This window comes from Physeter macrocephalus, chromosome 16 (assembly GCF_002837175.3).
Source record: "Physeter macrocephalus isolate SW-GA chromosome 16, ASM283717v5, whole genome shotgun sequence".
Classification (NCBI taxonomy): domain Eukaryota; kingdom Metazoa; phylum Chordata; class Mammalia; order Artiodactyla; family Physeteridae; genus Physeter; species Physeter macrocephalus.
Window position 1 is genome coordinate 31,158,805 of NC_041229.1, and position 13,274 is coordinate 31,172,078.

Here is a 13,274-nt window from a genome sequence, read left to right on the forward strand (position 1 = left end):
GAGTTTTATAGTGTCTGGCCTTACATTTAGGTCTTTAATACATTTTGAGTTTATTTTTGTGTATGGTGTTAGGGAGTGTTCTAAATTCATTCTTTTACATGTAGCTGTCCAGTTTTCCCAGCACCACTTATTGAAGAGGATGTCTTTTCTCCATTGTATATTATTGCCTCCTTTATCAAAGATAAGGAGACCATAGGTGTGTGGGTTTACCTCTGGGCTTTCTATCCTGTTCCATTGATGTATATTTCTGTTTTTGTTCCAGTACCATACTGTCTTGATTACTGTGGCTTTGTAGTATAGCCTGAAGCCAGGGAGCCTGATTCCTCCAGCTCCGTTTCTCTTTCTCAAGATTGCTTTGGCTATTCAGGGTCTTTTGTGTTTCCATACAAATTGTAAAATTTTTTCTTCTATTTCTGTGAAAAATGCCATTGGTAGTTTGATAGGAATTGCATTGAATCTGTAGATTGCTTTCGGTAGTATAGTCATTGTCACAGTGCTGATTCTTACAATTCAAGAACATGGTATATCTCTCCATCTGTTTGTATTGTCTTTAATTTCTTTCATCAGTGTCTTATAGTTTTCTGCATACAGGTCTTTTGTCTCCTTAGGTAGGTTTATTCCAGGATTTATTATTCTTTTTGGTGCAATGGTGAATGAGATTGTTTCCTTAATTTCTCATTCAGACTTTTTGTCGTTAGTGTATAGGAATGCAAGAGATTTCTGTGCAGTTATTTTGTATCCTGCAACTTTACCAAATTCATTGATTAGCTCTAGTATTTTTCTGGTGGTATCTTTAGGATTCTCTACGTATAGTATCATGTCATCTGCAAACATTGACAGTTTTACTTCTTCTTTTCTGATTTGTATCCCTTTTGTTTCTTTTGCTTCTCTGATTTCCGTGGCTAAAACTTCCAAAACTATTTTGAATAATAGTGGTGAGAGTCGGCAACCTTGTCTTGTTCCTGATCTTAGAGGAAATGCTTTCAGTTTTTCACCATTGAGAATGATGCTGGCTGTGTGTTTGTCATATACGGCCTTTATTATGTTGAGGTAGGTTCCCTGTATGCCTTCTTTCTGGAGAGTTTTTATCATAAATAGGTGTTGAATTCTGTCAAAATCTTTTTCTGCATCTATTGAGAAGATCATATGGTTTTTATCCTTCAGTTTGTTAGTATGGTGTATCACATTGATTGATTTGCATATACTGAAGAATCCTTGCATTCCTGAGATAACCCCACTTGACCATGGTGTATCATTCTTTTAATGTGCTGCTGAATTCTGTTTGCTAGTAATTTGTTGAGGATTTTTGCATCTATGTTCATTAGTGATATTGGCCTGTAGTTTCCTTTTTTTGTGACATCTTTGTCTGGTTTTGGTGTCAGGGTGATAGTGGCCTTGTAGAATGAGTTTGGGAGTGCTCCTCCCTCTCTTATATTTTAGAAAGTTTGAGAAGAGTAGGTGTTAGCTCTTCTCTAAATGTTTGATAGAATTTGTCTGTGAAGCCATCTGGTCCTGGGCTTTTGTTTGTTGGAAGATTTTTAATCGCAGTTTCAATTTCAGTGCTTGTGATTGGTCTGTTTATATTTTCTATTTCTTCCTGGTTCAGTCTCGGAAGGTTGTGCTTTTGTAAGAATTTGTCCATTTCCTCCAGGTTGTTCATTGTACTGGCATATAGTTATTTGTAGTAATCTCTCATGATCCTTTGTATTTCTGCAGTGTCAGTTGTTACTTCCCCTTTTTCATTTCTAATTCTGTTGATTTGCATCTTCTCCCTTTTTTTCTGGATGAGTCTGGCTAATGGTTTATCAATTTTGTTTATCTTCTCAAAGTACCAGCTTTTAGTTTTATTGATCTTTGCTATTGTTTCCTTCATTTCTTTTTCATTTATTTCTGATCTGACCTTTATGATTTCTTTCCTTCTGCTAACTTCGGGGTTTTTTGTTGTTCTTCTTCTTCTTTCTCTAGTTGTTTTAGGTGTAAGGTTATGATGTTTATTTGAGATTTTTTGTGTGTCCTGAGGTAGGACTGTATTGCTATAAACTTCCCTCTTAGAACTGCTTTTGCTGCATCCCATAGGCTTTGGGTGGTCGTGTTTTCAGTGTCATTTGTTTCTAAGTAGTTTTTGATATCCTCTTTGATTTCTTCAGTGGTCTTTTGGTTATTTAGTAGCGTATTGTTTAGCTTTATGTGTTTGTATTTTTTACAGTTTTTTTGCTGTAATTTATATGTAGTATCATAGTGTTGTGGTCAGAAAATATAGCTGATATGATTTCAATTTTCTTAAATTCACCAAGGCTTGATTTGTGACCCAGATATGATCTATCCTGGAGAATGTTCCATGAGCACTTGAAAAGAAAGTGTATTCTGTTGTTTTTGGATGGAACATCCTATAAATATCAATTAAGTCCGTCTTGTATAATGTGTCATTTAAAGCTGTGTTTCCTTATTTATTTTCATTTTGGATGATCTGACCATTGGTAAAAGTGTGGTGTTAAAGTCCCCTACTATTATTTTGTTACTGTCAATTTCCCCTTTTATGGCTGTTAGCCTTTGCCTTATGTATTGAGGTGCTCCTATGTTGGATACATAAATATTTACAATTGATATATCTTCTTCTTGGATTGATCCCTCGGTCACTGTGTAGTGTCCTCCTTTGTCTCTTTGTTTTTAGTCTTTATTAAAGTCTGTTTTGTCTGATATGAGAATTGTTACTCCAGCTTTCTTTTGATTTCCATTTGCATGGAATATCTTTTTCCATCCTCTCACTTTCAGTCTGTATGTGTCCCTAGGTCTGAAGTGGGTCTCTTGTAAACAGCATATATATGGGTCTTGTTTTTGTAACCATTCAGCAAGCCTGTGTGTTTTGGTTGGAGCATTTAATCCATTTACATTTAAGGTAATTATCAAAATGTATGTTCCTATTACCACTCTCCTAATTGTTTTGGGTTTGTCTTTGTAGGTCTTTTCCTTCTCTTGTGTTTCCTGCCTAGAGAAGTTCCTTTAGGATTTGTTGTAAAGTGGGCTTGGTGGTGCTGAATGTTCTTAACTTTTGCTTATCTGTAAAGGTTTTTATTTCTCCATTGAATCTGAATGAGATCCTTGATGGGTAGAGTAATCTTTGTTGTAGCTTTTCCCCTTTCATCACTTTGAATATGTCCTTCCACTTCTTTCTGGCTTGCAGAGTTTCTGCTGAAAGATCAACTGTTAATCATATGGGGATTCCTTTGTATGTTATTTGTTGCTTTTCTCTTGCTGCTTTTAATATTTTTTCTTTGTATTTAATTTTTGATACTTTGAATAATAAGTGTCTTGTCATGTTTCTCCTTGGATTTATCCTGTATGGGACTCTCTGTGCTTCCTGGACTTGATTAACTATTTCCTTTCCCATATTAAGGAAGTTTTCAACTCTAATCTCTTCAAATATTTTCTCAGTCCCTTTCTTTTTCTCTTCTTCTTCTGGGACCCCTATAATTCACATGTTGGTGAGTTTAATGTTGTCCCAGATGTCTCTGAGACTGTCCATAATTCTTTTCATTCTTTTTTCTTTTTTCTGCTCTGTGGTAGTTATTTCCACTATTTTATCTTCCAGGTCACTTATCTGTTCTTCTGCCTCAGTTATTCTGCTATTGATTCCTTCTAGAAAATTTTTAATTTCATATATTGTGTTGTTCATCATTGTTTGTTTGCTCTTTAGTTCTAGGTCCTTGTTAAATATTTCTTGTATTTTCTCCATTCTGTTTCCAAGATTTTAGATCGTGTTTACTATCATTACTCTGAATTCCTCTTCATGTGTTTGATCTGGTGGGTTTTAAACTTGCTCCTTCATCTGGTGCATATTTCTCTGTCTTCTCATGTTGTTTAACTTACTGTGTTTGGGGTCTACTTTCACAGGCTGCAGCTTCATAGTTCCCATTGTTTTTGGTGTCTGCCCCCAGTGGGTGAGGTTGGTGCAGTGGCTTGTGTAGGCTTCCTGGTAGAGGGGACTAATGCCTGTGTTCTGGTGGGTGGGGCTGCTACTTGTCTTTCTGGTGGGCAGGGCCACGTCCAGTGGTGTGTTTTGGGGTGTCTGTGAAGTTAGTGTGATTTTAGGCAGCCTCTCTGCTAATGGGTGGGGTTGTGTTCCTGTCTTGCTAATTGTTTGGCTTGGGGCATCCAGCACTGGATCTTGCTGGCTGTCAGGTGTAGCTGGGTCTTAGTGTTGAGACAGAGATCTCTGATAGGGCTCTCGCAGATTGATATTTTGTGGGGCCGGGAGGTCTCTCTGGTGGTACAATATCCTGAACTCATTCTCCCACCTCGGAGGGTCAGGCCAGACAGCAGGCTGGAGCACCAAGCCCCTGTCAGCCACACGGCTCATAAGAAAAGGGAGAAAAAAGAAAGGAAAAAAATTATTTAAAAAATAATAATAATAATAAAAAGAAGAGAACAACCTAACCAATAAACAAATCCACCAATGATAACAAGCGCTAAACACTAAACCAAGATAAACAGAAAAATCAGAAACAAATCAGTCACAGACAGGAAACCCCAAGTCTACATTTGCTCCCAAAGTCCACCTCCTCAATTTTGGGATGATTCATTTTCTGTTCAGGTATTCCACAGATGCAGGGTTCATCAGGTTGATTGTGGGGATTTAATCCACTGCTTCTGATGCTGTATGGAGAAATTTCCATTTCTCTTCTTTGTTCACACAGGTCCTGTGGTTCAGCTTTGGTTTTGGCCCCACCTCTGCATGTAGGTTGCCCTCACATATCTGTTCCCCGCCCAGACAGGAGGGAGTTAAAGCAGTGGCTGGTTAGGGCGCTCTTGCTCACTCAGGCCAGGGGAGGGAGGGGTACGGTAGTCATAATTGGAATGCGGGGTGAGCCTGCAGTGGCAGAGGCCAGCGTGACATTGCACCAGCCTGAGGCATGCCTTGTGTTCTCCCGGGGAAGTCGTCCCTGGATCACAGGACCCTGGCAGTGGTGGGCTGCACAGGCTCCCAGGAGGGGAGGTGTGGATAGCGACCTGAGCTTGCACACAGGCTTCTTGGTGGCAGCAGCAGCAGCGCTAGCATTTCATGCCCCTCTCTGGGCTCCGAGCTGACAGCCACGGCTCACGCCCATCTCTGGAGCTTGCTTAGGTGGTGTTCTGCCTTCTGTGGGCACACAGGGAGGGAATCCCCTCTCCTTGTGCACCCCAAAACAATGGTCTCTTGCCTTTTAGGCAGTTCCAGAATTTTCCCCGGACTACCTCCCAGCTAACTGTGGCACACTAGCCCCCTCAGGCTGTGTTTACGCAGCCAACCCCAGTCCTCTCCCTGGGATCTGAACTCTGAAGCCTGAGCCTCAGCTCCCAGCCCCCACCCACCCTGGCAGGTGAGCAAACAAGACTCTCAGGCTGGTGAGTGTTGGTGGTCGGCACTGATCCTCTGTGTGGGAATCTCTCCGTTTTGCCCTCTGCACCCCTGTTGCTGCGCTCTCCTCCGTGGCTCCAAAGCTTACCCCCACCCACTCCCCATCTCTGCCAGTGAAGAGGCTTCCTAGGGTGTGGAAACTTTTCCTCCTTCACAGCTCCCTCCCAGAGGTGCAGGTCCTGTCCCTATTCTTTTGTCTCTGTTTTTCTTTTTCTTTTGCCCTACCCAGGTATATGGGGAGTTTCTTGCCTTTTGGGAAGTCTGAGGTCTTCTGTCAGCATTCAGTAGGTGTGCTGTAGGAGTGGTTCCACATGTAGATGTATTTTTGATGTATCTGTGGGGAGGAAGGTGATCTCCATGTCTTACTCCTCTGCCATCTTGAAGGTCCCCCCCGCTCCACCGCTAACTCATGCTTTTAAATTCATCCACAATGAAAATTCTTACGAATCTTCTCAAATAGAACTTCTTTTTTGTTTGTTTGTTTGTTTGTTGCAGTACGCGGGCCTCTCACCGCTGTGGCCTCTCCCGCTGCGGAGCACAGGCTCCGGACGCGCAGGCCCAGCAGCTATGGCTCACAGGCCCGGCCGCTCCATGTCACGCGGGATCCTCCCAGACTGGGGCACGAACCCGCGTCCCCCGCATCGGCAGGCGGACTCTCAACCACTGCGCCACCAGGGAAGCCCTCAAATAGAACTTCTTAACTTACCTTGCTTGTAAATTTCATCTCTATAAGACAGAGAAAGTGGTAAGATCTGTCCCTCATTGTAACCAACATGGCAGAACTGGTTGACTAAGTTAAAAATAACACTGACCCTGAGTGAAAGGAGCAAAGTTGTCTTTGATGTTTTTTGTTAGGACTGTTGTAGATTGCATTCTCTGGCAAACAGACCCTGAGTTGGAGATGGTGTGCAGGTGGGGTATGGGGCAGTGCTTTCAGAGACCACCCGCACAAAGGAATGAAAGAAGCAGTGCTGAGCAGGGGTATAAGTTGAGTCATAATACAGTTGCAATAGAGGTCGCAGCAGGTCTCACAGGAAACTCTCAAACTTGGATGGTTCTTCAAAAATGTCTCTAACTGAAGGGGCCAGACCTGGACTCCCACATTAACAAGTCATTAGATGCAGAGAGCTGCCTGGGAAACCATGGGGGAGGCAGCTTCTTTCAGATCTATAGAATTCCTTCGGAGAGTTTCAGCTGAGCAACATCAGAACATAATACTCCCAACAGCCGGGATAATGAATGACTCAGAGCTAAGGGAGATCTGGATAGCACAACACATTCAATAAGAGAATGCTTATTGTAGTCATATGTCTACCCTCAACTTTAGGAGTGTACATTTCAGAAAAGTTAAAGGATCAGGGGAAAACTGAAACAACAGGAGATTTGTAGCTAGCAGAAGCATTTGTTCATTCAACAAATACTTAAAATGGGCTTACTCTTTGTTCATCTCTATGTGAGATACTGCAGAAACAATGAAGAATCATAGATAGTCCCAGCTAGTGGTGTACAGAAGCTGGCTGCTACCTGCTGGCAAGAGCCAATTATCAGTATTTCTTCCAAACTCCCAGCGATATCCACTTGGTAGCTTGAAATGGGCCATGGTGGGAGTATTTGTACCATGGAAACTAGATAATGGTAAAAAACAGGGATTTTTTACCCCAGAGAACCAATTGTTAAACATGTGCCAGCACAGTACTGCACCCCACTTTTGAGCTGACAATCCAACAAACCTGGAAAGGTATAAAATTGTCTACTCTGCTTCTGGTCCTTCGAAGTAGCTGCACATCCCCATGTATGTATGAAAAGGTGAGTTCTTGACACTCCTACACTGTTCTTGACAAGAGCCTTAGACTCATGCTGTCCAGTGGAAATATAATGTGAGCCATATATGTAATTTAAAATTTTTCACTTTTTAAAAAGTGAAAAGTAGTGAAATTGTCACTTATTTTGTATAACTCAATATATCCAGAATATTAACATTTCAACATGTAGTCAATATAAAAATATTTTACTGTTTTTGTACTACATTTTCAGTGTCCATATGTATTTTACACATAGAGCACATCTCAATTCAGATGTAAATTTACATCAAAATTCTTGAGCTGATTTAAAATTTTTTTTTAATTTTAAGATTTTTAAAAATTCAAAGTTGAGAAAGTAGTATCACATACCCAAGTTGTTCCAAACATACTTAATTTTTTTCAGATAACTAAATTGAATATGAAAAGTTCTTTTCTTTTAAAATTTGCATCCACATTGACAAAACTTGTTCATCTTTTCCAAGAAGAATTGATTTGACTTTGAAGCAAAAGCACATCAAGCAATCATCACAATTTGCAGTTCAGTCTCAGAGGCTGTAGGGCCAATGCCAAGCAAGGAATAGCATTGTCTTCAGTCGCAGACTCTAAGGTATGGATAGGTCCTTCATATTTGATTGGATATACAGTGGTTTCAGCAGAATGTTACAGTTTTTAGGATTATATAAGAGAACTGGCAAATTGGTATTTCTTGGATTGGATAATGTGGGAAAAACAACATTGCTATATATGCTAAAAGATGACTGACTTGGACACATGTCCCAACGTTACCTCCCTTTTCAAAAGAACTAACTATTACTGGCATGACCTTTGCAACTTTTGATCTGGGTGAACATGTTCAAGCTCAAAGAGTGTGGAAAAACTACCTTCCTGCTATCAATGGCATTACACTTCTGGTGGATTTTGCAGATCATAAAAGCCTGTTAGAATCAAAAGAAGAGCTTGATTCACTAATGACAGTTGAAACCATTTCTAATGTGTCTATACTGATTCTTGGGAATAAGATCAACAGATCTGAAGCCATCAGTGAAGAGAGGTTATGAGAGATGTTTGTTTTACACGGTCAGACAACAGGAAAGAGCTGAATGCCGAACTTTAAATTCTCATGTGCAGTGTGCTCAAAAGACTAGGTTACCGAGAACGCGTCCTCTGCAGGTACAGGTCATTAACACCAACCTGAATCGGTTCCAGGTCTCACCATTCAGGCCCACTCAGAGATCTGATCATGCAACATTCATAACTTGAATTCAGTAGAATGTTGTTGGTTATAAAACAGATTATTTAGATTATTGAAATTATATCAACAATTCGAGTGAGAATTGAAAACTGGTTATCACAATGTTAACTTTATCATTCCATAAAAATAATTAGTTTTTACAGTTTGCAATCTGATATTACCCCAGCAATATTTACAGTATAAAGAGCAACTTTCCAGCCGTACATTTGATGCACTTTTTAACAATATGAAACTACAAATATAAGCCATATTGAAAAGCTCATGATCTTAAATTTTTGTCTACTTTTTGAAACTAGTATTTAAATTTTAGATTATATGTCCACCTAGTTTAAGTGTACAGTTAATAATTAGCTGATTGATGATGTCTTACAGTTTTCAATCATTTTTCTTACACAAACATCACGCAATAAAACAAACTCTAAGGTTTGACATCCTTAAAACATATCAATTTCAAAACTCTGTCAAAGGTTAGTAAGTTCACTAACAAGACAATTCAGTGTTAACTTCAAATTCAAAGGGGGTATTGCATAAATTGAAAGCAACTCTGTTGGTCAAAGTGTAAAAATTTCCACTTATAAAATGAACAAGTTCTGAGGATCTGATGTACAGTGTGGTGACTATCATTAACAATACTGTATTGTATACTTGCAAGTTGCTAAGAGACCAGATCTTAAATGTTCTCAACACCACCTCCTCAAAAAGGAAAAAAATAAGGTAATTATGTCAAGTGATAGATGTGTTAACTAACCTTATTGTGGTAATCATTGCATAATCCTCACATTGTACACCTTAAACTTACACAATGTTTTACGTCAATTATATCTCAATAAAGTTGGAGGGGGAGGAAGCAAAGAAACTCCAAATTTATCATTAGCAAAGAAAATGTTCTTCAAATTTTTTTGGATGTTTTTTCAGACAATTTACATAACAATCTTGGTAATAATTAAAATATTCTGCCTATTAATTCATATTAGAAAAATGTGTAAAATCATTATTAACTAGTATTATGAAAAATTTCAATATCAACATTAATTCTTATATCTATAGATCTAGATTACAAATAAGCTGTTCTATTCCTTGGAGCTTCAAGTTTTGCCTGTTCACATGCAGCGTGATATGACTGAGAAAACATAAATCATAACTGCCAAGTTTTGTCTGCCATTATTGAAAATGTGGCAAATATTCTTTTGTTTCAAGAAAATCTTGAATTGGGGTTAACAGCATGGTAAATCTTGGTAAAATTCTTTTACAGCTCAACCAATGAGCATTGGTAAATAACACAAGATCATTAAATTCAGGGTCTTCTACTTTCAACAGTGCCATAAACTGGTGCTGATTCATAGCATTGGCATGTATATATGGAACAATTTTAATAACTGTATCCACGACACTTTCCATGAGTCTGATTCAGAAAACTGAGCACAAATATTTTCAATATGTATCATTTTGTGGAAGAAAGCAATAAGGGAAACATCAATCTCTTATTTTTAAATTCCTATAAATCCAGATTTTTGACGTAACAGCTGAAGCACCTCCATCATGACATAAACAAATTTTTTTCATATTTAACTGAAATTCTTCTTTGACAATCATAAAAATTTCAAATATATCTATGCCACGAATTTTGCTTTTTAGTCTATGAGTTGACAACACTTCTTCATAAGTTTGGAAGTCCTCTGAGACTAAACATAACCAAAGTATTAATTAGGCATGACTCATCCTAAGCACTTGAAATGTGTTAAAGAAAAGTACTTGCAGTCTTTCCAATTCTGAATCATCGATCTTTGATATTCTTAAGAAGAGCTTGTATTCCATGGGTAATTGTTCAGTGACTTCATTGAAGATATTTTATTTTTTATAAAGTATGATTTTTACTCTTTTATTAATAATTTTATATTTCCAGAAATGAAATAATAACTTCTTTTACCATGTTTCCATCTAAAAATGATTTTCTCTTTTGTGCAAGAATCTAAGTCATTTAATATCTAGCTAAAGTTACAAGCTCAAACCCTATTAGTCATAATTTTTTAAATTGCTGTTGGATATTCATTTCTGACTTCTGGCAACTAATTTAGTCTACTCTTTCCAAATCTTTTGGACTGTTGAGAGGAAACTTATCAAATACACAATGTATTTTCTGATAATGTCTCTAATATTGTCTGCTTTATTATCTTAAAGAACACTTATACATCAAGCAAACTGCTTTTTCGTTTTGCTTGGCCACAAAAAACTGCAATTGCCATGACTTGTGAAATTTGGGACACATCTTCCCCCAGTCTTTTTTTTCCTTTATTGCTCTAGTTGTAGGACTGGCTTCTGCATCTCCTTTTGATTCTACATTACTAGTATGCCCTAGTTTTAAACTTAAAATGTTGTCCATACTTAATTTTTAAATTAGAACAATAATATAACTGTTTTAATTGAAATAATAAGTATTTCCATTTGATTAGCAATTACAATTTACATAAGTATCACTGTAACTGGTGATTTCTGTGTAAACATCCACATAATTGTGTTACAATGTTACATCGATGTGTAGGAAAAAGCATTTAAATCATTTTGTTGACACCAACTAGATTGGTAATGTGTTTATGTGTAATACTAGAAAAGACACAGGCCCACCATGCACACTACAACATTACAGTAACATTTACATGATTCGATGGTTAAGGTGCAATGTAATCTTCTCAGAACAATGGAGTTGTATTTAATGAAAAAATTTTTACATTGGTTCAATTTTTAAATTTCAAAGTAAATTAGTTTAAACTAAACTGAAATCAACAGTTCAGTTCCTCAGTGATGCTAGCCACATTTCAAGTGCTCAGGAGCCCATGTGATTAGTGGTCACTGAATTTGACAGAATAGCCTTACACCATTCTTTCCTGGTCCTGGCTTGCTTTTTTGGGGGAGACCATGCTGTGCGGCTTGCAGGATCTTAGTTCCCCGACCAGGGATTGAACTGGGGCCCACAGCAGTGAAAGTGCCGAATCCTAACCACTGGACTGCTAGGGAAGTGCAGTCCTGGCTTGCTTTTGAACCCCAACTTTGACCTTCTATTTGCTATGCATTAGCTCTGTCTTTCCTGATGGACATTAATTAGCTTGACCTCATCTCACTGTCCTTCACTGCTCTCATCTAAATCAGAAAATCAAGGCTTCGCTTCAGTTTTTGGTCCCATCCTCTGGCAGCAGCTACTTGGTTAGTGTTTCTCCCAGTCAAGTCTGAATCCCATGGAGGAGGGTGGGAACAGGATGGGCTGAACATTAGTAAGAAGAAAACAGAGTCCAAGATAATGAAGAGGCTATAAAAAGCAAGTAGCAATTCTAAATTCTTATTTCTTGTCTTAGATATATGACCTTAAAAAACTTGCAGAACATATTACTTAACCATTGACATAATTATTTTTGAAAATCACACAGAATAGTGGAAGAACTGAAAATGAGCTAACATTTCTAATTTTCATAAAAGAAAGAAACTTCTGAAGACAGTTCAGGGTAAATAAATGTAATAACCATCTTAAGCAAAATTCTATTATGAATTAGTCAAAGAGTGGTGTGTAAGCTTTTAGAAAATGAAGACGTGATCACCATGAGATAGTCTGCAATCACAAGGAGACATCTGGGCCCGACCCGCCCACTTCCTGTTTTGATAATCTTTGGAGACTGGTGGTAATACTGCAGATGTCTGAATTTCATCAAAGCCCGTGGCCACGTCTCTCACGATATCTTTGTGGCAAATGAACAGAAACTGGCTGGATGATGGCATATGTGGTGTTGATTTGTATCTGATGTTCAATCCAAATTTTGTCAAACTGATTTTTTTTCTCCCTGCACATGTTGACGCTGTCTCGGGGTCTGATCTCAAATTCTTCTTTTGCAATATTTTAGTGAATATAATGAAAAATAGATGAAGATACTGCTCATCACTTTTAAAAGCGGCAGAAATCTAGGACTGACACCAGCAAACGATAATAGTCTTAGAACTTCAGATCTTGACAGGTGAGATTTGTAATGTAAATTGACCCACCATGGCATAAAATAGCTCAAGAATAGCATTGCAGAGATGTGATTTGTAGTGTAACCTGTGTTAACCTGACCATACCAGCGTAGGATGGGATGTAAGGAGTGTGTATAGCTTCTGAAAAGTGGGACATGATAACAGCAGCCTCCGGTTATTGTCGTTGCTGGAACTCTAGACCCATGCAAATCCCTTCCCCTGGGCAGCTTCTGGGTGGCTTCCCTTTCTCCCAGTGGCCACTAAAAGTCTACTCAGTAGCTGGCACTGATCTGGCATTGCTGCCTTGTGACCTCTGCCCCTGCTGGTGGGTGCAGGTTGCTGCTGTTGCTACCACTCCTGCCTGGGCACTGTCCTGGCAGTTCCTCTTCCTCCCCATTAAACAGAACAATGCCTGGCACGTAGTACACACTTAATAAGCGTTAGTTAGATGAATGAATGAATGAAATTTTCAGTTTAATATGAAGAACTTCCTAATCACAGACATTTTTCAAAATGGAAAGGACTTCCCCCAAAAGCACTGAGTTTCCTACGACTTGAGGTATCTACTTGTCAGGGATATTGGGCAATACACTCAACTTCTAATCGGAAGCAGGGAGGAAACCAGAAGAGAGTCTATATTTGCATGAAATGTGACTATTACAGGATTACAGATATAACTGTAGTTGGGTTTTTCATAAGCACAGCTGATTTCTCTCTCCATTCCCTAATTCTCTTCCCATATGTGAATTTCTCTCCCTCTCTTGCTCTCACTTGCAGGTGCGCTTTCTCTCTCTCTCTCTCTCTCTCTCTCTCTCTCTCTCTCTCTCTC

The 13,274-nt window shown here is 38.7% G+C and overlaps 1 long non-coding RNA gene and 1 pseudogene across 1 annotated transcript in view; both read left to right on the forward strand.

Moving 5' to 3' along the window:
• Positions 1–7,806: 7,806 nt before the first annotated feature.
• Positions 7,807–8,392, forward strand: LOC102983019 (GTP-binding protein SAR1b-like; annotated as a pseudogene).
• A 3,983-nt stretch (positions 8,393–12,375) lies between these two features.
• Positions 12,376–13,274, forward strand: part of LOC114487975 (uncharacterized) — a 12,520-nt gene continuing 11,621 nt past the window's right edge. Inside the window, exon 1 of the long non-coding RNA XR_003683552.1 lies at positions 12,376–12,447. This is a non-coding gene — a long non-coding RNA (uncharacterized lncRNA). The remainder of the gene's footprint in view (positions 12,448–13,274) is intronic.